The following is a 21814-nucleotide window of genomic DNA, read 5'->3' as shown; positions in this document are numbered from 1 at the left end:
AACAGTCCAGAGATGCCCGAGCCAGTGATCTTAAATGTGAGGTCATCTGATTCGAAATCACTGATACGGTCTCAGCAAAAAGGATGGAAAGTGCCTGCAGTTGGTTAAAAAACAAATATTTTTTAAAAGTGCAAGATAAAGTGCTTGAAGAAGGTAATAAGGAGCTTATTCAGTAATATACTTTTGAATCTAAGATGTTCCAAGTCTTGCTACAATAGACGCACTGCATGCTTCCACCTCTGCCCACATGCACTGTGATATATATAGCTTATATTACATGTTAATGCTGTTGGTCTTTCTCAAACCCCCCCCCCCCCAAAACAAAAACTACAACAACACCTACTCGTTTCATTTTTTCCACTGAGAGGAGGCTCCAGGACACCCTGGAGGAAGTGGCTGGTGAGAAGCCTTCTATGCTTAGGCTGGTGCTCCCATAACCCACCCCAAATAAGCTAAAGAAAAAGGATAGATTGATTTTTTCGTTTGGAAAGATTCAACCTATCATTTACTCCCCTGTGCACACCAGCTGCTCCTCCACCTGCTGCCTGTTCCCAGAGGAAAGCCAAGCTCTGCTGCAGACTTCAAACAATAAAGCTACAGGTACATAAAACCCAGGGTTAAACTCAAAGCTTTTTACAGGCACAATGGGAACCCATAGCACTGATCTAACGTTAACTGATTTAACTGTAATGATTGGTGAGGCCTGCAGTGCTGTGAATGTGCTGCATGAAGCTCTAACTTGAAAGATTCGTCTTTGTTGAAGAGCAGAACTCACTGTCAGTAAAGAGATCAGACACATTTTTCAGGTTCTGCGGGCAATTACATAATATCAGTAATAAGCACAACAAAAACTGACAGGACGAGGATGATGACAGACAGACACTTAACCCTCTCTCCTCCATCCTTGGACTCAGTCTGGGACTCCTTGGTGTGTTTATCTGTAAAACCAGCAGAGCAGAAACAGGTGTGAGGACTGAGCTACCAGGAAAACCATTCCTGTTTTCAGCAGAAGTGATGTCACACCTTTCAGCAGTCACCCGGATGTCAGAAAAGCAGTAATGAAATTATCTGCAGGCAACTAGAATCTCAGCGTTTCACACCATTTTCACCCATAAACACATCCAGCAGAAGAAGGAGAGAAATAAAGAATTCATTAGGGTTAGAGCACACTCACTGCAGAAGTTATCATTTCTATTTTCTCTCAGACTCCTGCATCAGCATTGATTAATGACTGACGCCACTTTTCATCTCATACATTCGTTTTTGGTTACAGAGACAAACATGAGCCTAAAGACCAAGAAACCAACAGACTTTGTCCTGAATGAAAGAACCTTTGATGCCCAGACATCCCACAGTGAGAAGACTTATAAACTCCAAGTTCCACCTCTACAAACTTACCTGAGGTTGTGACTGTGAGGTTGATGGAGCACTCGTGGACGACACTTTCTGTTTCCTTGGTTGTAATCTGACACTTGTACGTTCCTGTATCGTTGATCCTGACGTTCCTCAGCGTCACAGACACATTTCCATCCTTCATGGATGGATCCATCAGGTCCACTCAGCCTTTGAAGGACTCATGTTGGTAGCTTTCATACGGGCGCTGGTTTCTGTACATAAAGACATATTCATCTGATTTGAGGTCAGCTCTGTTCCACTCCAACAGGGTGATCTCTGCATCTCTGGGACCCTGACACTGAAGAGGGGCATCTTGTCCAGGATTCACAATGAGCTCTGTGTGATTGAAACACAAAAATAAAAGACAAAAAAATTAGTCATGTTTAAGACTGCACGTCTATCAGACATGCTTTACTGAAGAACTGGTTGGACTCCCTCTCTATAGTTTGTTCTTCCAGAAGACGAGCCCATCCAGAGACTTCTGACAGGAACCGTTTGGACTGCAGGGAGAACTGAAATGAAGAAATCTAAAAGAGCATTACATTAAGCAGTGTGCTTAATGTAACGATCACCTGCTCCTCTGCAAGCCTCAAACTTTTTGCGACTTGTGCCAGCATGTTGTTTGAATGTCCACAGAGTACATCAAAGAACATGTGACAGGATTTGTTTTTGTCTGTTCAACTCTGAATTTTACTTCAGTTGTTATAAAACATTGTGAAACAATGATAGACACAGCTCACGTATAGATTTAGCTTTCTTACCACTATAAAAATAGAAATCACCGCCAATTCCGACTTATTCAGGAAAGCACCCCACACGGAGCAGGGTCCACAATGTGCCTGGCAGATGTCAGAACGCAGGTGTTTACAAGGACAGACTAACCCTCTATTGTTAAATAACACCAGAGATAGAAAAGATAAGCCTAAAGCAAGGGCGTAGATTTGGTTTTGGCATTGGTGGGGACGGATGATTCAACCACCGAACTCTGCCCTGTTTCCTTTTTTCCTTTTTGTTTTTGCTTCTTAATAAAAAAAAGGGAGAAATATACTTGCCTTCATATGCTATTCTACATGCTTTTAAACCATTTAAAAATCACAATTAATAGTTTTATATGTGAATTATATAATGTTAAATTACTATTAAACAAATGACTGACTAAGTATTTTAGACTTTAGTTTACTTCAGCCATATTCCATATAAATCAGGTATCATACAAAAATAAAAATAGCTTCAAATACAGTCATGACAATAAAGGAATATGACTTTAAGAAATTAACAACATTACTTCAGTTATATTACACCAACATCTCTGATACATTAGCACTAAGGGAACACTGAATGACCTGCTGGATTTTGTCCATAAAACTACTCATCTAAGATGACCACAAAGTAAAAGATCTCTCAGCAAAATTATGCAACATTTTAGGCACTATTGCCCCGATCAAGTCAGTGAGTTGGGAGTTTTTATTCTAAACATGAACTACTGTTACAGCAACAGACATGGACTACTGGTGCCCCACACAACAACTCAATGTCCACTATGTGAAGGAGCCAAACACATGACTTCTCCTCTCGTTAACTGAGATAAACTGCTGGCATATTTGTTCCAGTCTCTCCTGGTGGACATGGCAACACGTTATTCATGGTTACATACAATATTAGACTGATGTGGGCCAAAGCCTAGCACATACTTGCCAACCTTGAGACCTCAGAATTAGCAAGACATTCAAACACACATACACAAAACTTGAATTTTACAATGTTTATTTATCGGATAAAATAAGTTAAATGTCACAGTTATTATTGTCCGGCCAGAAACAGGCTAAGGGTGTCCAAATTCAGAGGCTGCGTCCACCTGAGGACCAGTTGTGTTGTGATTGCCTGCCAAAAACTGATTGCTTGTATTTAAACTGCTATAAATAACTTGTTGGTCTATAATATGTGAAACATATTATATGTGAAACATATGTCAAATGTATCCCTCGTGAATGATATCAAGTCATCTTGAGCAACAAACAACATTCCTGTAACAAGGTAGAAGCCGCAATCAGTTTTTGGCAGTGACTTTTATGTATCCTTTATTTATGCAGTTGAAAAAAATCTTGTTTACTCAGATATTTGAAGTTTACACAGCTACATTCTCGCCTGAAAATATGTTAAAAGTTTATTTTTGCGACCCAGAAAGACTAATAATAGTAATATTAAAGCTATGTAGCTGCAGTAGTAGTAGCCATTGTTGGAAACTGGAATTGGCTGGGACGATCTGGGATATGGTTTTTTAATTTTGTTGTCCGGGTGGAAAATCGGGAAAAATTCGGGAGAATGGTGGTTCTGGGAGATTTTCAGGAGGGGCACTGAAATTCGGGATTCTCCCGGAAAAATCGGGAGGGTTGGCATGTATGGCCTGGTATTGCCTGTAACGTTATTATGACGGACACATTTTATGAGTGAACTTGACTTTAAGTGACTTACAGGTTTCTTTGAAAAATACTTTCTTATATCCAGGTTCTTCCTTTTTGCTGCCATCCTCCTCTCCTCCTTGCAGGTCATCGCAGCGCAGGCTTGCTGCTGCTAACACTAAACAGAGCTCCCTGAAAGGCACAGCCAATCACATTGGCCATATTTGTTACATGAGGTAGGACTCCAGTAGAGAACATAATTAACTCTTTCTGCACCGCTGGGTGAATGAAACGTTGACAGATCTTTTTTTTTTTTTTCCTATCGGGTTTGTTTTTCTTTACTCGAAGAAATCAAATTATTGGTGGGGACAATTCAATAATTGCTGGATATTGGTGGGGACATGTCCCTTCCGTCCATGCCAAATCTACGCCCTTGCCCTAAAGCATCGATGCCAGATCAGTACCAACCACAAACCTGATGATTATCTGACTGCTTTGTACGTGTCGTCATGTTAAATAGCGCAAAATATCCCTGTCTTGTGCAAAACTCCCAAATGAAACCGTAATGACGGTCCTTTAGGCCGCTGCAAAGACAGGGAAGTAACTGTAACTGTTTAGCTTGCAGTTTTTCACAACGGAGTTATTTCCTCTAATAACTCGCTGAAATAGTTTTCCGTTTATGGTACCTAGAGACTAAAACACACCAGCAGTTCGTTTTAACTTGTAAACACACACGATGACGTTAATGTTTACATTTTTTTTTCCTCTTCCTGTCTCCAAGAACCGTGACTCACCTTTTAATCCTGAAACCAGGATGACCAGCAAACACAGAAAAACCGCAATGGACGACATTTGTGAGGAAAAACTAAACAGCTGATGTTTATTTTGGAAACGAATAAGTGTTTTTTTTTCCTTTTTTGGGTGGGGGTGGGGTGACAGTTCGACACGTGAGAGATTATGAGTCATTAAATGCGCTTCCTCATCGGCGCTGTCGTTTTTGTAGCAGAGCACAACAGCACTGAAACTGTAAACATCGAAGGTTACTCGCTGCCCCACAGTCCGACAAATAAGGATGGAGATCATTTTAGATTACGACCATTCAAGTGAAATTATGCGAAGATCAGACAGGAAGAATGAACTTCGGTCTGTCACAATCCGAGCTGTGAGGGTCAAACAAAATGAGAGCCAAACATAAAACATGTTTCAGATGTTCTGACATCGGGAAGTTCCTGCAGACATTTTGCACCACTGGAACTCTGTGTCTGCGGTTTTATTCAACAAGACAAATGACGGATGTAACGGCGACTCTCCCAGACCCGTGTTAACCCGAAACTCTTGAACATACCACATAAACAGAACCTCCCACTCTGACTAGACTCCTCTCTGACAGTCCTCTAGTGTTCATCAGTTGTTACAGCAGGCTTACCTACCTACAGTGAACAACGCGTTGGCTCACAGTAGAAAAGCTAAACTGTGTTTTAAACTGGAAACAGTGCGAAATAACAAACACGCAACATGCTGCTGCCATTATGTGGTGCTGCATACAGGTACATGTTAAAAAAAAAAGAAGGAAATTTTGACTGTGGAAGCAACTGAAAGTAGCCTGTCTGAAGCATTAAACTAAGTTACACTCATCAAGTCACTTTCTTTGGGAGATCCGCTCCTTTCAGGTCATGTTTTCGGGATTTCTCTCGAGCAGCAGCTCAGCTCTTCCCCTCAAGTCGCCAGAAGAGAAACTCCACAGGGAAAAAAAACCCCTCAAAGTTCATCTTCAGCAGAAAAAATTAACAACAAGAAGCTGTGAGCCAAGACCGACAGCATCAGACTCTTCTACTGGAAGACAAACCAGTCTGGAGGACCTCCAGACTGGTTTGTCTTGCTGTCAGCACACTTGTCGTCCAGTCGCCAGCTGTATGAATTAAATGCAGCCTCTTCTGCTTTTGGCAGCTTAGAGGTGGATTACCGCCACCTAATGGACTGGAGCATAGATCAGACATGCGTATCCTCACTCATTTCACTCTTTTTAATTAAACTTTATTAACACAAAAACGTTCTCAGCGGGTTAAAACTATATTTTATTTGTCATATGGAACTAAAAAGGGAGGCATATGCCCAAGAAAGTACGGGTATAACTAAAAATAAATGTTACAAAGAAAAAATAATTAAATTTAAAAAAGACGTTTTATGTAACTCTGATTATTTGTGTTTGTGTCTCAGAAATCCACAGAAACAGGAGATTTCCTCCATAAGAAACATTTTAAGGTTAAAATGTGATTTTAATTGGAAGGAGCCTTTGTGCGACCCTTTGTTTAAATAATCTTATTTAATCATTGTCTGTGAAGGTTCTCAGTCATCCAGGTCATCGTAGTCTAAGGAGCTTGGAAAGAAAAGCGTCTGGACTTCTTTGAGTTGCTTGAAGATGTTTCACCTCTCATCCGAGAAGCTTCTTCACTTCTAAGGGTGCATTTCCCCCCAAAGAGTGACAAAGGACCCCCTGATGATCCTCTACTTAATCACATGAGCCAAGGTGTGAAAAGGGATGTGGGTCACAATCAGCCAGGGTTTCATCAAAACTGGATTATAGATGGCAGACAGTTGGTGTCGTAAACCACTACCTCTGTTCAAAGATGGTCGCTCACAGTGGACATAAATGGCTTCTTTCACTCCTCATTCAAACCATCTGTCCTCTCTGTCCAAAATGTGAACACTGGCATCCTCGAAAGAGTGACCTTTGACCTTTAGATGCAGATGGACAGCTGAGTCTTGTCCCGTGGAGGTGGCTCTTCTATGTTGTGCCATGCGCTTGTGAAGTGGCTGTTTGGTCTCTCCAATGTAGAGGTCTGGGCATTCCTCTGTATAATGTAGCGAGGAATGCCCAGACCTCTACATCTGTATTTGAAATCCCTTCCCAGACGCCTTAACGCCCACTCACATCCTGGGCCATCTGACCTCAGGAAATCACATGATAGGGTGGGGCCAGGTTTCACAATGAGCTCACCGGAAACCCTGGCTGATTGGGACCCACACCCGCTTTCACACCTTGGCTCATGTGATTAGGTAGAGGATCATCAGGGGGTCCTTTGTCCCTCTTTGGGGGGAAACTCCCACTGGGTTTAAATCTGGGACTCTCGGCCATTTGACCTTAGAACTGAAGAAGCTTCTCGGATGAGAGGTGAAACGTCTTCAAGCAACTTAAAGAAGTCCAGACGCTTTTCTTTGCAAGCTCCTTAGAATATTTAATCATTGTTTAAATATAACAGACGGACCTTCAACATCACTTTTCTATGATTAAAAAAAAATCAGGTAACCAACCCTGCTGATATTTTCATTGTTTCTTGTTCGTAGCTTTATTAAATTTCACAATTCACGTATCATTTATAACCTAAAGGATTATAACCCCTTGTTTTTTTCTGACCTGCTACAAATAAACCACAGACTCTAAATTGCTAAGAGGAAGGAGGCGGGTTTAACTGCCTGGGGGGAAACAGAAAGATCTCACACCTCTGTGTGGTACGATGGGAAAAGTACCTCTTCTGTGGCTGCTCCGTAAGTACCTCGTGTTTTTTTTTTTTTTTTTTAAATCTTAATATGTGCATTTAAGGGATTCTGGATGGGAACAGCAGTGAGATAAAGCAGATATATTTGCATTTACTTAAGTATAGAAGTTAATGACCATGAGAGAAACAGTGACAAAACTCTTAAAAAGAAAATGAAACTTTAAGTACAATGAAAAAAGAAATACTAGTGACGATCTGAGGTGTTTTAATTCAGCTGGTTCTGTCATTAGCAGGAGGTTTTAACAGGTTCAGAGTTTTCTTTCTTTAAATTCATTGAAATTCTGAGTAAACCACCACAGTGTTAAACTGCATCATCACATCCTGTTCAAAGTAACTGTTTTGAGTTCATCAGTCTGAGACTCAGTTTGTGGTCACTGCTCCTGTAAGCAAAAACTCACTAAAAGACACTGAATCTTTATGATCTTGTGCTTTCTTTTCAGTTCTAATGTTTCTACTCTGCCACGCAACAAATCAAGGTTAGTGAACCTGTTTTTATGACAGAATAACACAAAGAACAATTAAAAAGACCCAAAGAGCATCTCTGACCAATAAAAGACAGATTAGTCCCAGATGTGTGTGTTAGGGGAAGCTCAGAATTAAAAAGAACAAAAATTAAAAATCAGGTAAAACTCCAATTATTCTTTAAAAAATGTGGTTCAGTTTAATATTTGGGTGAAAATCAGTGGTTTAGACTAGTTAAAGATAACACCACTAATATACAGTCAGTTCCTTATTTTATGTGTGTGTACAGAGAACCAACACCAGAAGGTTCAAGCCAAAGGAAGGTCCATGCTGCTGTTCACACCGTCTGTTTAGGACAGGCAGCCAATCAGGAAAAAAGTGCAGAGGAGATCATTTGTGATATTTTAAACAGATGATGAACTGAGGAGCTACATCCAGGCAGCAAAATCTACCAACCAGCTTTAGTTTATGACATGTGTGCAGTGTTCTGGCATGATCTGTTGAATAAACTTCAGTTGACCTCAAACACTAATTTTTTTTGTAACTTTTTTGTTCAAGATACAATAAATTCTCCTACAGCTCGTCTGACTGTGAGTCCCAGCAGCTTTCAATTCCTTAAAGGAGGCTTTGTGTCTCTGAGCTGTGAGGAGGACGACAGCTCTGCTGGATGGACTCTGAGGAGAAACACAAGTAAAGAAATCAGGACTCAGTGTGAAGATTGGGGAAACCCAGCTGGCTCTGCCTGTAACCTCACTGCCATCCTCCCAGGGGACAGTGGAGTTTACTGGTGTGAGACCAGAGAGGGTCCCATCAGTAACATGGTTAACCTGACAGTCACTGGTAAGCTGAGTGTGTGGAGTTAGTGTTGATGAAGCTGTGTGTAAATGGATGAAATGCTGTAGTTTGTCTCTGTGTTGAGGTGGATCAGTGATCCTGCAGAGTCCTGTCCTCCCTGTGATGGAGGGAGATGATGTCACTCTGCTCTGTAAAACAAAGACCACTCCCTCCAACCTCCCAGCTGCTTTCTATAAAGATGGCTCCCTCATCAGGAAGCAGCCTACAGGTCACATGACCATCCAGCATGTTTCCAGGTCTGATGAAGGCCTCTACAAGTGTGACATCAGCGGTCATGGAGAGTCTCCATCCAGCTGGATCACTGTCACAGGTGAAGGTTCTGTGTCTTTTACAGATTTTAGACCCAAAGAGACTCAAACTGACCACAAAGATCCCATTTTCTCATTAATTCCAGGTTCTTCCACCTCTCCTCCTCCATCAGCCTCTCTCTCCTCCTCATTTTCCTCTCCTCCTCCTCAGCGCTCCTCTCCTCCTCTCTCTGTGCTGGTTTCTGTTCCCTTCATATTTGGGCTGCTGCTGGTTATACTGGTTGTACTGGTGAGACGATGTGTCCCAAGGAAACCTGAAGGTGAGACACATATTCTGCTCACAGTTAACATGTAAAGGGACAGTTCACCTCAAAATCATATTCGGTTTTCTCTGCTTAAGGCTTAAAAGGTAACTGAAAGTTAGTTTCATTCTATTGAATTAGATCAGTGTGTTAGTCACACTAATCTAGGCAGAAGCAGCACTGCAAACCAAACATATGTAGGTGTGATTATGGAGTGAATTGTTCCTTACATACATACAAAAACACATGATGCAAAGGAAGTGTAGCACTTCTATCTTTGTGAGGACCGATTTGAGCCACAGACCTTCACATTACTACCTGAGGGTTAAGTTAAAGATAAACTACAGGCTCTATTTGTGCATCATTTTCTCCTCATGCATTTGATAATAATTTTGTGATTTGTTTAAAATATACTTTTACATTTGGATAGTTAGATTAGTTAGTTTATGTTTCCTGTGTTGATTGCAATGATGTACTTTGATGTACTCAATGATGAGACTTTGTGGTCACAGAGTTTTGATGTGAGTAGCTCTGCTGGCATCCAGTTTCCTGTATTATGACTAAAAAAAGCAAACTTTTTTTTTTCCTTTTACCCCAGCTTTCACAAAGAAAGAGTTCTTTTTATTCCAGCTTTACTGACTAAAATGTTTCATTCATCTGACATTATTCTTATAAATATTCATATTCCAGCTGTCAAACCAGCAGCAACAATAATGATTTGTGTTATCAGAGGGAAATCTGTGGTATTTGCAGACAGAGATCCTGCAGCAGCTGCCACCTCCTCATCAGTGAGAAGAACATCAGCAGATGGTCGAGACGAGTCAAACAGGAGAAGACGTATGACAAGTTCCCTGTTAGAAACTCTTTAAAAGTCCTCTGCTCTTTCCACAAGAGGCACCATGACGTCCATGGCTGAGATTTTTAAACGTGCTGACTTTTCATCAGGCCAACATTTATCATTTTCAATACTTTCTATACTTTGGCTTAATACTAAATATCATATGTTAGCATACTGTGTGAGTAATTATACTGCTGGATTACAAAGTTGCCTGCACAAAGTCCACTGCACATGCTCAGAACACTGAGAAAACCTCTGTGCTCACCTTTCTTGATGCTCCAACACAACCTTTCAAACACAAAAAGTAAAAAACAAATAATATTAGTGGGAAAATTGACCTTATTTCTATTTAGAGATGACTTCTCAACTGTCATAGAGAACCCCAGTCTTCTTTATAATGGAGTTTATTTTTGTTGTAATACTGGCAGAGGCATTTTCCCATTCTTTTTGATCAGCATGCTTGATTTGGAAGTTGCACTTTGAGGAGAGGAAATATAGAACATTGCAGACCGAAGAGGGTGGATGGAAGATGGTTAATGAATCAGGAGGTGCAGAGGAAATGAAGAAAAAAGAAATGAACAAAAAGACATGAGGTAGAACTGAAACTGTTCATTGATGATGTTAACAGCAATATGATCACTTTAACTGCAGAGAAGTTGTTTAAAAAAACTCTTAAAGTTTGTCCATTTGACTCTCACAGTGAACAGAAGATTTTATGTTTTCTGTATACCACATGAGCACAGGGCAGCTCTATGGTGATGCTGTGCCAGTCAGGTAAAAACATTTATTTTAAATCATTTAAAAAAGGGTTTCCTTTACAAGAAGTGTAAACAGTTGCATCGTTTTAACACATGAGCATCTCTGTGGTCATTAAGTTTCCTGTTGTGAGAGCTAAACTGATCAGAGGTGTTAAAGTGGCTTAAGGTTAAAGAGGGGATGCGTTGTGAAGAATTTGCCTCAGGTTTGCAACTCTAGTCCATCTTTATCTCACCCTAACACAAAAGGTACTGTACTCTCACATGACTTTGTCTTGTTTTGCAGCTGCAGTGCAGAGAACAGCTGATGTCACTTATGGAGACATCACCATCAGGACAAACAGCAGACACAGAGGTACAGCTGCTCCTCTTCAAAGGTCCAACCCGAAATCAAATTTTTAAAAGCTTAATTCTCAGCCTGCAGCAGCAGACACTGGGAAAACCACAACAAAAACATTACAGCGCTTTGGTCCTTCTGCAGTGTGGAGAGACTAATGTGGTCATATGAAGGTGTTATCAGCTCCACAAGGAAGAGAAGTGTTAACCTGCTCCTGCTCACATCAGTCAGTGAATATCTCTGCTGTGTTGCGAAATCAGTTTTTACCCCGGTTCTTTTATTCGTCGAGGGATCCAGAGATGGCACCGGAACTCAGTAGTTATTTTTACAAAATCTTTATTCATCTTTATTCATCTTCATTTAAGCATGCACTTCTAGAAGGGAAGACGAGGCCGGTGTCCCTCTGAAACAATCTTCACCCCTTTGTTAGTCACAGCCAGCTTTATAGCAGCGACCCCATCATAAATCCCCCACAATGTGCTGCAAACTCTGTGTCTGTGTCTATGTGCACGAGCACGTGAGTGCCTGTGGGTGCGCGTACCCGCGTGTCTATGTGAGTGCTCGTGAGTGAGTGTGCATGTGGATGTGTGAGTGTATCAGTTAAAACACTGTGGGTGTGTGTCTCTTCCTAGGGGCCATAAATACCATCTCCCCTCCAGACCACAGTTATCAAGTTAAATGTTGAGACCCCCACACAGGTATCCTCTGGGGAATTTCCACTCAGCATTGACTCCTCTTTGTCTTACTTTCACAGTTCAACTGGGGAGGATCTCCTAAGATCTACTCCTAAGTTCATGACACAGTCAGGCCTTTATTTATATCCAGGGCAGTGTCAGTGTCTCTACCATAATTCTACATTCTATCTTAACACATTTCTAAACTCTAAAACAAACTAAACATTCCTACATGTCTAAACTCTAAAATAAGCTAAACATTTCTACAGCTGTCATAAACAGAGCTGGTGCAGGTCTTTTTTCATGTTTATCTAAACGTTCTGTAATCTGTGTGTTTGTGTTCAGATCTTCCACCAGAGCCAGCGGTCATCTACTCCTCACTGAAGCTGACCCTCACACCTACACCACACCTTAACCAGTCTGACCAGTGACGTCCAGCTCAGTTTCAAACACATCCCTGCACTCCTCTCTATATTATATATTATTTATTCAATCATATTCTGTGTGTGTTTACAGTTGTACAGCTGCACTGGAACAGTTTGAACGTAGAGCTCAGGATGAAGTGGAAAGTTTGTTTGTCTTTAATAAAACATTTTAAAGGTAACCAGTTTGGCGTCACACAGGAAATTCCTTCTAGAAGCAGATCTGATCACACTGCAGCCATCATGAAATGCTGCATTGGTAGTTATTTATGAAGCATTATCTGCACTGTCTTTTATTTGAATGGTCACCAGGACATAAACACTGCATGTACAGGATCAGCAGTCAAATTTGACATCAAGCATTTTTTAACGTTTGCTGACTTTGCCCCAAAATAAGGTTTTAAAAACCCCATTTTCACACATGGGATTTCAACCTCTGCAACCATCTTTACTGTTGCTGTCTGTCATAGATTTGAATTCAGGATTTTCTGAGTGCCACATGTCTCTCTAAGACTGACTCCCTCCTGCCAGTTAATATTAAAGCAGCTTATCAGACCTGTGATGCAGAGGTGGTACAGTCACTTCAGGTTAAAGAGAAGATGAGCTGTGGCCTCATGATTGCAGCGCTAATCTATAAAGTCCAACATTTCATCCTAAAACAAAAGTTTTGTATCAGTCACATGATTTTGTACGACTGAGAGCGATCCAGCTGCAGGTTATTCTTCAGTGCACAGAACAGTTAATAACTCCATCAGGACAAACTGCAGACACAGAGGTACAGCTGCTGCCTTTTTCACACTTACTGTAAAACAGCACACAGGTGGACTACATCTTATGCAGAGGGTATAATCTGAAAGAGATTGCAAGGTGGTGTCAGTGAGAAGGTAGCTAGGCAGCATGAGATGGTAGTGTGTGTGATGACTTTGGACATCAACAGGACAGAGCGAGCGAAAGCAAAGAGTAGAATTAAATGGGGGAAGCTGAAGTCGGCAGTTTGATTAAATTCGGTGTAAAATTTTGTGAAGTGTTTGTCATTAATAAAAAAAAAACATAGAAAAAAAACAATGCAGAGCTTTGAAGGGAATCACAACTGCATTTAATGAATTTGTTATTTTCCCTGTTACAGACACAGAACGGTTGTTACAGTTACAAAAACGTTAAGTGAAAGTTTACTCTTAATTTATTTGTTCTATTAAGATCATGTAATTTAAAATGTAACATAAAATTGAGTAAAACATATCAAATTGTTTCTCATTTATGTATCATTCATGTCACGGCGAGTGAGATGAGCCGTGTGCAGTAGCGGTTTTAGATACGGGCGACACGGGCGGTTGCCCGGGGCGGCATCGTGGTGGGGGGCGGCATCACGGGCATCGGCAAAAAAAAAAAATTGCTCGTACTCATGCTGCCCCAACATCATGCCAGCGCATATTGGGAATGGCATAGGCACCGATCGGTTTTCTATCGCCCATTTGCTGGGAGTAAGGCGCCCTCCGTTTGCGGTGGTGCCTGCTGCTTGCGGCACAGGGAGGAGAGGGCGGGGCGGCGGGGGATTCTCTGGCTGGCTGGAGCAGCGTCTAATAACCAACTTGCAAAATAAAACAAAATAAAAACAAACCAACAAACACGAAAACACCAGACATTATGATACAGACTTATAATTTGCACCGATGTTTTTTCGAAATTCTATAGGCGAAAAGTGAGCGCGAGAGCCCTCGGTGCGCCTGCTCGCTGCTGAAGTCAAAGTAAACTTTATTGTCATCTCCGCTACATACAGTCCAGTATATAGAGAGACGTGACGACGAGGCTACAGTTACAGCAGTGCAAGTAAACAAACAATAAATATAAGAAGAGTAAGAAAATAAATATACACTTTAGGACTCGGGGTAAAGGGATCAATAACAATTTAAAATGTATATTTTATATTTTGTTGATTTAAAGTCTCACACACAACCCGTTTTAAAGTTTAAAAAAAAGAAAAAGAAGAAGAGGAGTGTAGCGACTTCCACAGTCGCTAGAGGCCGGGACTGAGCCTGCCTATTTGCCTGATGCGCTGTCAACTGTACGCAATAATGCGAGAGGTGGAATTGCTTGCTTGTTTATTAAAGTGCTTGAAAAGTTTACAGAGCAATGTGATCAGCTCACGATTCAAACTCTTAAAACATCACAGCTCTAATGCAACAAGGGGAAACTCGTTGTGCTGCGGTCAACAAAAACTACAGCTACCCAGCCCTGCTCTGTCAAAATCAAACCAGTGAAAGACAGACTGACAACGCCCTCTTAATGTCCCACGTGACTCTCGTTACACATCACCATAGCCAAACAAATGAAAACCCAGTGATCATTAAAATTCAATACATTTAATTATGGCTCCTACAAGGAGAAACGAGCAAAAGATACAGGTAAGCAGATGTGTCATTGGATAATGGCAGGTCATGTATCCTATAACATTAAGAATCAGAATACTTTCTTAATCCCTAAGGAAATTATGTGGGTTACAGTTCCTCCAAGAAGAAATGGTAAAAATAGTAACAGTAAGTGTTAGATTTGTATTGTTATTGTCATTTATGCTTAGAAATATCTACTTATATATGCTTAGAGTTTTATAATTAGGTGTAGAGTGATAGGAGGTTTGATCCTTAATAGTCTGCAAGCTTTGTGTGCATTCCAGGGTGTTCTGGTATTCAAACCCACATCCTGGGAGCATGGGAGAGGTCGTACCTTGTCTTATTGTTTTATGGTAGGATAAACGTATCTATGTCTGTTTTAGGCTAAGTGCATTTTGTTTAGATGAACTGCTGGACTTCCAGGCCAGTAGGTTTAGGAAGTCATTAATGGGTTCACACACACACACACACACACACACACACACACACACACACACACACACAAGGTATGTTATATGTTAATGAACCTATGCATATTCATGTAACCACAATAAAAGAGCAGTGTTACGGGGGAGCGGACGAGAGCAACTGGGGTCAAGCGAAGGAACGGCGCCTGTCCAGTTCTCTCCCGTGCACGTGAAACATAAAGAATGTTGCCTACTTCGTGTCTTGCTTGCTGTGTAATTACATTGCCTTCAACGTTCCAGCGAATAGGTTTAAGCTACAAACCTATCATTAATTGGTCCTTCGACGCCGGAGCCCTGGAGTCGGCATTCACCGAGGAGAGAACCCTGACGTCAGCGAAACGTGAGAATTTGTCATCAGGCCGGTGGATGAGCTGTCCGTTTCCTCTCCTCGATGAATGACGATCGGCGGGATCCGAGGCTGGTATTACACGCTAAGCAACACCGAGTAAGTTCAAAGAGCCCGACTCTATAACCGTGTGGTTGTGTTGTTCTCCGCCACTTTGTGAGGCGTTGAGAAGTTCGCTAGCGATAGGTACAGACCACTTTGTGAGGTACTGTAGTGAGTCCTCCGCCACTTTGTGAGGCGTTGAGAAGTTCCGCGGAGTCCAGACTGTGCTGGACAATAGGCCTATTTTGTGTTGTTGTTGTTGTTGTGTTGAGTGTGTTTGTGTGAATGACTGCGGAGTAGAACACGTGGTCTGTGACGCTGACTGTTGTTGTTATCATGGGTTCCTAAGCAACCAAGAGTGCGTCCGAGCGTGACAGACTTTTATGCTGGACTTCGCTCCTGGCAGCGCAAAGTATTTAAAAAAAAAAAAAGTGATGGCTCCTTAGCTGCGCGGGTTCGCGCGAGCACGGTCGCGCGGGTTTCACGCGGACCTGAGCCGTGCGGTTAATCGCAGGCTTATAAATGGAAGAGATTCAAATGTTAGAAGTTTTTAGGAAAACAGCCTTGAAGAGCGTGTGGAGAAGGCCAGCTCACATCAGCAGCAGTTAAGCTATGCTCTGGTGAATGGCTTTCCCCCACCCCTTGCTGACATAAAATGTTTAGATGATTTCCCTGATCAACAACAGCCTGTGCTCCAGACCATTAATTCAAATACAGTACAATGACATATGAGATGAAGTAAAATAGATAAATATTTAAACTAATTACGTGCATGGAGGCACTTGACCTGTTTGAAAACTGTCATCCTAATATGAGCCATTGTTGAGATAGAGAGCACACCTGTGAATACAACTATTATGCTGAACCCTGTGTGAAACGGCTGAAAACTACATGATGGAAAAGCTGAAAATGTAAGTCTTTGCCGCTGTGGGCAAAGCACCCAACCACTGTGTGCGGTTGCGTTGCTGTCTCTTCTGGGCTGATGAGCAAGCTACACATTATCAGATCAGGAGCTGGCTGAGAACTCATCAAAGAAAGGGGAAGAGAACTATGATAACTCGAGTATGTAGCGTATCCATGAGTTCAGCTTCTTCTTTCAGATGCGCAGCAGTTTTCCTGGATCTTGATTCATATGTGTAGAGTGTTCATAGCATCAGCATCATGTTTTTGTTTATTTGCTTTGTTGGGTTGAAAAATAATTAAATAAACTTGTGATCATACTTATGGATCACCATGGCACATGTCATCAGCCATATGATTTATTTATGCAGATGAAAAAAGTGAGTGTGAATGTGCCTGACGTCACAGTGTGTGTGCGCTGTGTAAAAGTAATTGTCACAAATTGTGAGAGCGGTGATTCTGCAGGTCACCAGCTAGTGTAAAGAAAGAAAGAGTAAAAAAGAGACGAAGTTTATATTGTAGATGAAAAATAATAGGAAAAAGGTTTTGTGTTTATCAGCCAAGAACAACTACAATCTCATTGTCTGCCTTTAAGGAAGAAGAGTTCAAAAAACAGAGAGAGATGTGTGTTGGTTAAGCAGTGATAATAATAATGGAAATGTCTTAGTTTTGTCACTTTCAGATGAAAAGCAGACCTGGATCATTTTCCACATGCAGCAGTCGGAATAAAGTTATAGTTTAATATCATTGGAAATGTTCAGGCCAATTTCTGGCTAACTTATTTACAGCTCCATGTGTCCCTCATCCTCACGAGCGAGCTCTCACTCCTCCCTGAAGACAAGGAATGCAGTTCCAAAGAGCAATAACATGGCAGATAAAGAGACAGCAGCAAAGTCCTGAGCAGAGAGACCCAGCAAGCAGCAGCAGTGTGGACAAACAGCAGTGGAGAAGAAGAGCAAACCATCATCCTGATTGGATGAATGACACTGTGTTTCCAGCAAGCTGCAACTTCACTGTGCCTGTGAAGAAAACTTTTGAAAAGAACCTATGAGGAGACTGTTGGAGTTTGACATTTGCCACTTTCGGAGTAAAATGGCAAGAAGAGACAGTGGAACACAGGACAAAGCTGAAGAAGAACTGCCGGCTGTTGGACTGTTGAAGTGGGAGAGGACAACAGAGTGAGAGGAGGTAAGGACACAGAGGAAAGCTGTTGTTTAATGTGGAAATCAAAATTTGGGTTAGCAAACCTGGGGAAAAGAAAACTGACTGCTTAAGTGGAAAATTGTGAAGGAATCTGAAACACTGCAAAAAGAAACATATACAAAATCACACACACAAGCAGAACATGCATTAACCCTACTAACACAAACACAAGAGAGCTCATGAAGATTAGACACCATCTTGAGCATGTGAGTCTGTTCATCATCTTGTCCAAGTCACCTCGTGTGATGCAAAGACCAGTGGACTCATAGCACATTAGTTGAAAATGATGATCAAATAATAGCAGAGAAGTGTGTAGGAAAGGCAGCTTTAAGAACATGCCCTGCTGGAGATGCAGCTCCACAGGCACATTGATTAAACCTGCCTAATAACACAAACATACATGCAATGAAAATCAGCTTGTTATCTCTCATCAGTGTTAAAATAGTGTAAATTTAACAGACACTGGTTATCAAATGCTGAATTTATCCAATGCTGACAATTAACTAACTATGTTGCAGGACAACAGTTTAATTTTTGTGGGAAAAAAAAAGATTCTGGTTTGACCAACCAGTGATCAGACAATAAATTTAGTTGGTAATGTAGTAAATTGGGGGATGCTTTCTGCCTGATTGATGCAGCACAAAATATTTTACTGTATGAGGGAAATTCTATTTTTGTGATAATATTTTGAACATGCATTTCTGTTGTCCTGTCATCTTAGTGGGTTAATAGCTGATATGCAAATTAGTTGATGGTTCTTAGGTTAATGAAAGGTGATTGAATTCTAGCACGAGTGAATGGGATGTGTTGGAGTTTGTTAGAGTGGAGACTCTAAAACACTGAGTTTCCTGTTTTGATGTGCGAGTGATTCCTGCACCCAAATACCAAACTCTGAATACATGAGAACAAACTTCTTTTGTGAAGTGCATGACAACATGTCACATGTTTTATGAGGATGGGGAAAAAGGAAAACTAAATAAAATTTGTGGCCTAAATGAGTAAAAAGTACAGTCCTGGGGATTAAAATTCATAGCTAATAAGACATGAGGCTTATGTTGTGTGTTGTGCGGCTGATGGTTGGTTTGGAGTTAATCTAGCTGATGATTTTTCTTTTGTTGTGAAGTTGAGCCTGCCAATTAGTATGATGGTTTGATAAACCATGCGAATGGTATGATTTACCCTCCTGAGATGAGGAGCGTGTGTCATGACTTAATGAGGCCTTTTTATTTTGATACTTTCACAGTGCACTGAAAGTTTTATTGATAATCTCTGTTTGAGCAGATCTGCACGATTAGAACGGAAGCGCTATACGACACGTCGTCGAGAAAATTGTTGCAAGTGAGTTTCTCCAAAAGATTACAATGGGCTCCGGAGAAAGTCACTTATATGGGACAATTAGAAAATAGGTCCCTACCCAAAAAGGATTAAGCGAGATAATCCAATATAAAGTTCTTCTTTTCTTTTTGAAATGACGTCATTTTGCTGAGAAGTGGAAATGAAAATGCGACAATAATTTCCACTGTCAGCAAAGAAAGAATGTATGAATGAATGAGTGAGAGAAAATAAAACTGACTGACTGGTAAAAGCGGACAGAAGCTGACAGACTGACTGACATCACTGTGCGAAGTTAACCCCCACCTGACAAAGGTGCAGATGAATCTATGTGTGTTTCTTTTTACAGGAGCAGAAAGATGACAACAACATTCGAGGTTGCGTGATGATTTAACCTTTTAAATGCCACTTTCTGTGTCTGTGCATCTATCAGGGGTGTCATTCACTACCTTGTGTTGTTCACAGAGGTGACTGTGAGGAAGTGTGTATACACCTGCGCAGCGCTAACATTTCTACAGCATTACAGTTCTTCATGTGAGTTGATCATGTGATTTATACCAGGACAGCTGGTTGATGTTTTCTACTACAGGATTTCTGGGTTCATGTGTGAAGAAAACTGTGTTTACAGGTTATGAGTTGGTGATGCTGTTACACCGTGTTGTTGGGGAAATGTGAAGGTTACTTTGATGATATGAATAACATGTGAAACATTCCCTGTGTTGAAACTAGTGCCACTTCTGTCCACAGCTATGGTCTTTATGGTCGTTTTATAGCACCTCTGGACCCTGTCAATTTGTGCCTGACCTCCAGGATTGTCCATGTGTGTTGTGTAGGAATGTTTAGCTTATTTTAGAGTTTAGACATGTAGGAATGTTTAGTTTGTTTTAGAGTTTAGAAATGTGTTAGATAGAATGTAGAATTATTGTAGAGACACTGACACTGCCCTCAATATAATAAAGGCCTGATTGTGTCGTGAGTTTAGAAGTAGATTTGTAACTTGATAACTGTGGTCTGGAGGGGAGATGGTATTTATGGCCCCTAGGAAGAGACACACACCCACAGTGTTTTAACTGATATACTCACACATCCACATGCACACTCACTCACGTGCACTCACACATACACACAGGTAAGCACATACATTCACTCTCGTGCACACACAGGCACTCACGTGCTCGTGCACATAGACACAGACACAGAGTTTCCAGCACACTGTGGGGGATTTATGATGGGCTCGCCTCTATAAAGCTGGCTGGAACTAACAAAGGGGTGAAGATCTTTACAGAGGGACACCGGCCTCGTCTTCCCTTCTAGGAGTGCATGCTTAAATGAAGATGAATAAAGATGAATAAAGATTTTCTAAGAATAACTACTGAAGTTCCGGTGCCGTTTCTGGATCCCTCTGACGAATCTACGAACCGGGGTAAAACTGATTTTGTAACAGTTTTGGTGCCGAAACCCGGGATTCGCTCGAGGCCCAGAGAGGAATTGGCAGAGCTGAGATCGTGAAACGAGGCGAACAGAGAGCTAGCTCACATGATTAAAAGGTAAGCACGACCTGTTTATTTTCGAACCGTGCATATTGTTTAAAGCCTAAAATTATCTGTTCGCTAAGTTGAGCGTATCTCAGTGTAATTTCACTCAGTAGTTAAAAGAAACGGTGTTTGATCCGTCTTAGTTAGTAATTAATAGAATCGGTGTTTCATCCGTGGCGGTGTGTGATCCGTCTTAGTTATTAGGAACAAAGTGGCGGTGTTGTGATCCGTCCTCCGTGCGTTAAAGCAGGAAACTTGTGTTACTATTAGTTAGAAAGCGGGGCTGAAAGGCCTCGTCACCGGTGAGGGCCGTGTGTGTCACGGGTTTGGTTACCCCACCTAGTCTCGGACGCGGGGCTAGGACCTGTGAGGGCAGGGGATCCAGGGTGGTGACCTGGGGATTCGTGGCTCCTTAAATAACTAAGTCGGGGAGAGGTCCCTGTCACAGTCTGAAGTATGCATAAAACCAGGATCGGTTGCTTTCGCCGGTTAGATTCCGAGCTGAGTTGAACCAGTGCCTGATGCAGAAGGAGGGCTGTGTAGTGTGTTTGAAAGCGCAGTTAGAGTCTGTGTCTCGTCTGAAGTACGGGTGTCAATTAAAGTAACAAAAATAATTTGAGTCTAAAAATGTGTGTTTGTGGTGTGCAGAAATCGCGGCAGGAGGCCGTGTCGCGAATTGTTGCAAACTGTGAAGTCAATTGGGGGGTTTAATTTGGTTTTATTTTTATGGGGAAGAGAAACTGCGGTATCCAGTCCGTGGCGCAGTTTGAATAATTCGTGAGGCAAATGTGGCGCGATCGGAAGATCATGAGCCTAATTGTCCTAGTTAGGTTGAGGTGTATAAGAGCGGACGGCACCCGCTCTTTGTGCTGATCAGGGCGTTGTCCTGTATCAGCAGAGAAGGTGTCTTACAGAAAGTTTGCATGGGACTGCGAGAAGCATGAGGTGTGTGTGAGCCAGCCTCGAGGGGCGGGTTCACAGGTGGAACAAAGGAGGAGTAAAATGTGTGTGTGTGTGTGTGTGAATTCCTTGATGACAAAAGAGGGAGAAAAAGTAGATTTGTTGATTTTCTGTGAAATAATGATAGTTAAGAAATCAAAGTGATCAAATAGGAGAAAGTGAACTAAAGTAATTAAAGAAAAAAAAACTAAACAGTGGATTAGTGTTAAGGTAATGATAAATAAATTGATAAAATTAATAGTGACATTTAAAGGTGACCAAGTACTCAAGGATGAATGGAGAATTTGTTTGCTGATTGTATGAGAGCTGTTGGGGTGAAAGGAAAATGAGGTTGGAGGAGTGAGTAAACAGGATTAATGTGTGGGTGTGAAACAATGGGGTAAAAGAAAAGAGAAAAA

General features: G+C 41.5%; 1 long non-coding RNA gene across 1 annotated transcript; it reads right to left on the bottom strand.

Annotated features, from left to right (window-relative positions):
- Nucleotides 1-292: 292 nt before the first annotated feature.
- Nucleotides 293-4645, bottom strand: LOC120436275. Its single transcript, XR_005610291.1, has 3 exons — nt 4589-4645; nt 1399-1731; nt 293-938 (listed from the first exon to the last, which is right to left on the bottom strand). It is a non-coding gene; the product is annotated as an uncharacterized LOC120436275 (long non-coding RNA).
- Between the last annotated feature and the right edge of the window lie 17169 nt (nt 4646-21814).

Source organism: Oreochromis aureus, linkage group 3 (genome assembly GCF_013358895.1).
Source record: "Oreochromis aureus strain Israel breed Guangdong linkage group 3, ZZ_aureus, whole genome shotgun sequence".
NCBI classification, from domain to species: domain Eukaryota; kingdom Metazoa; phylum Chordata; class Actinopteri; order Cichliformes; family Cichlidae; genus Oreochromis; species Oreochromis aureus.
The sequence above is the reverse complement of the archived record's forward strand: the minus strand, read 5'-3'. Positions and strand labels throughout refer to the sequence as shown.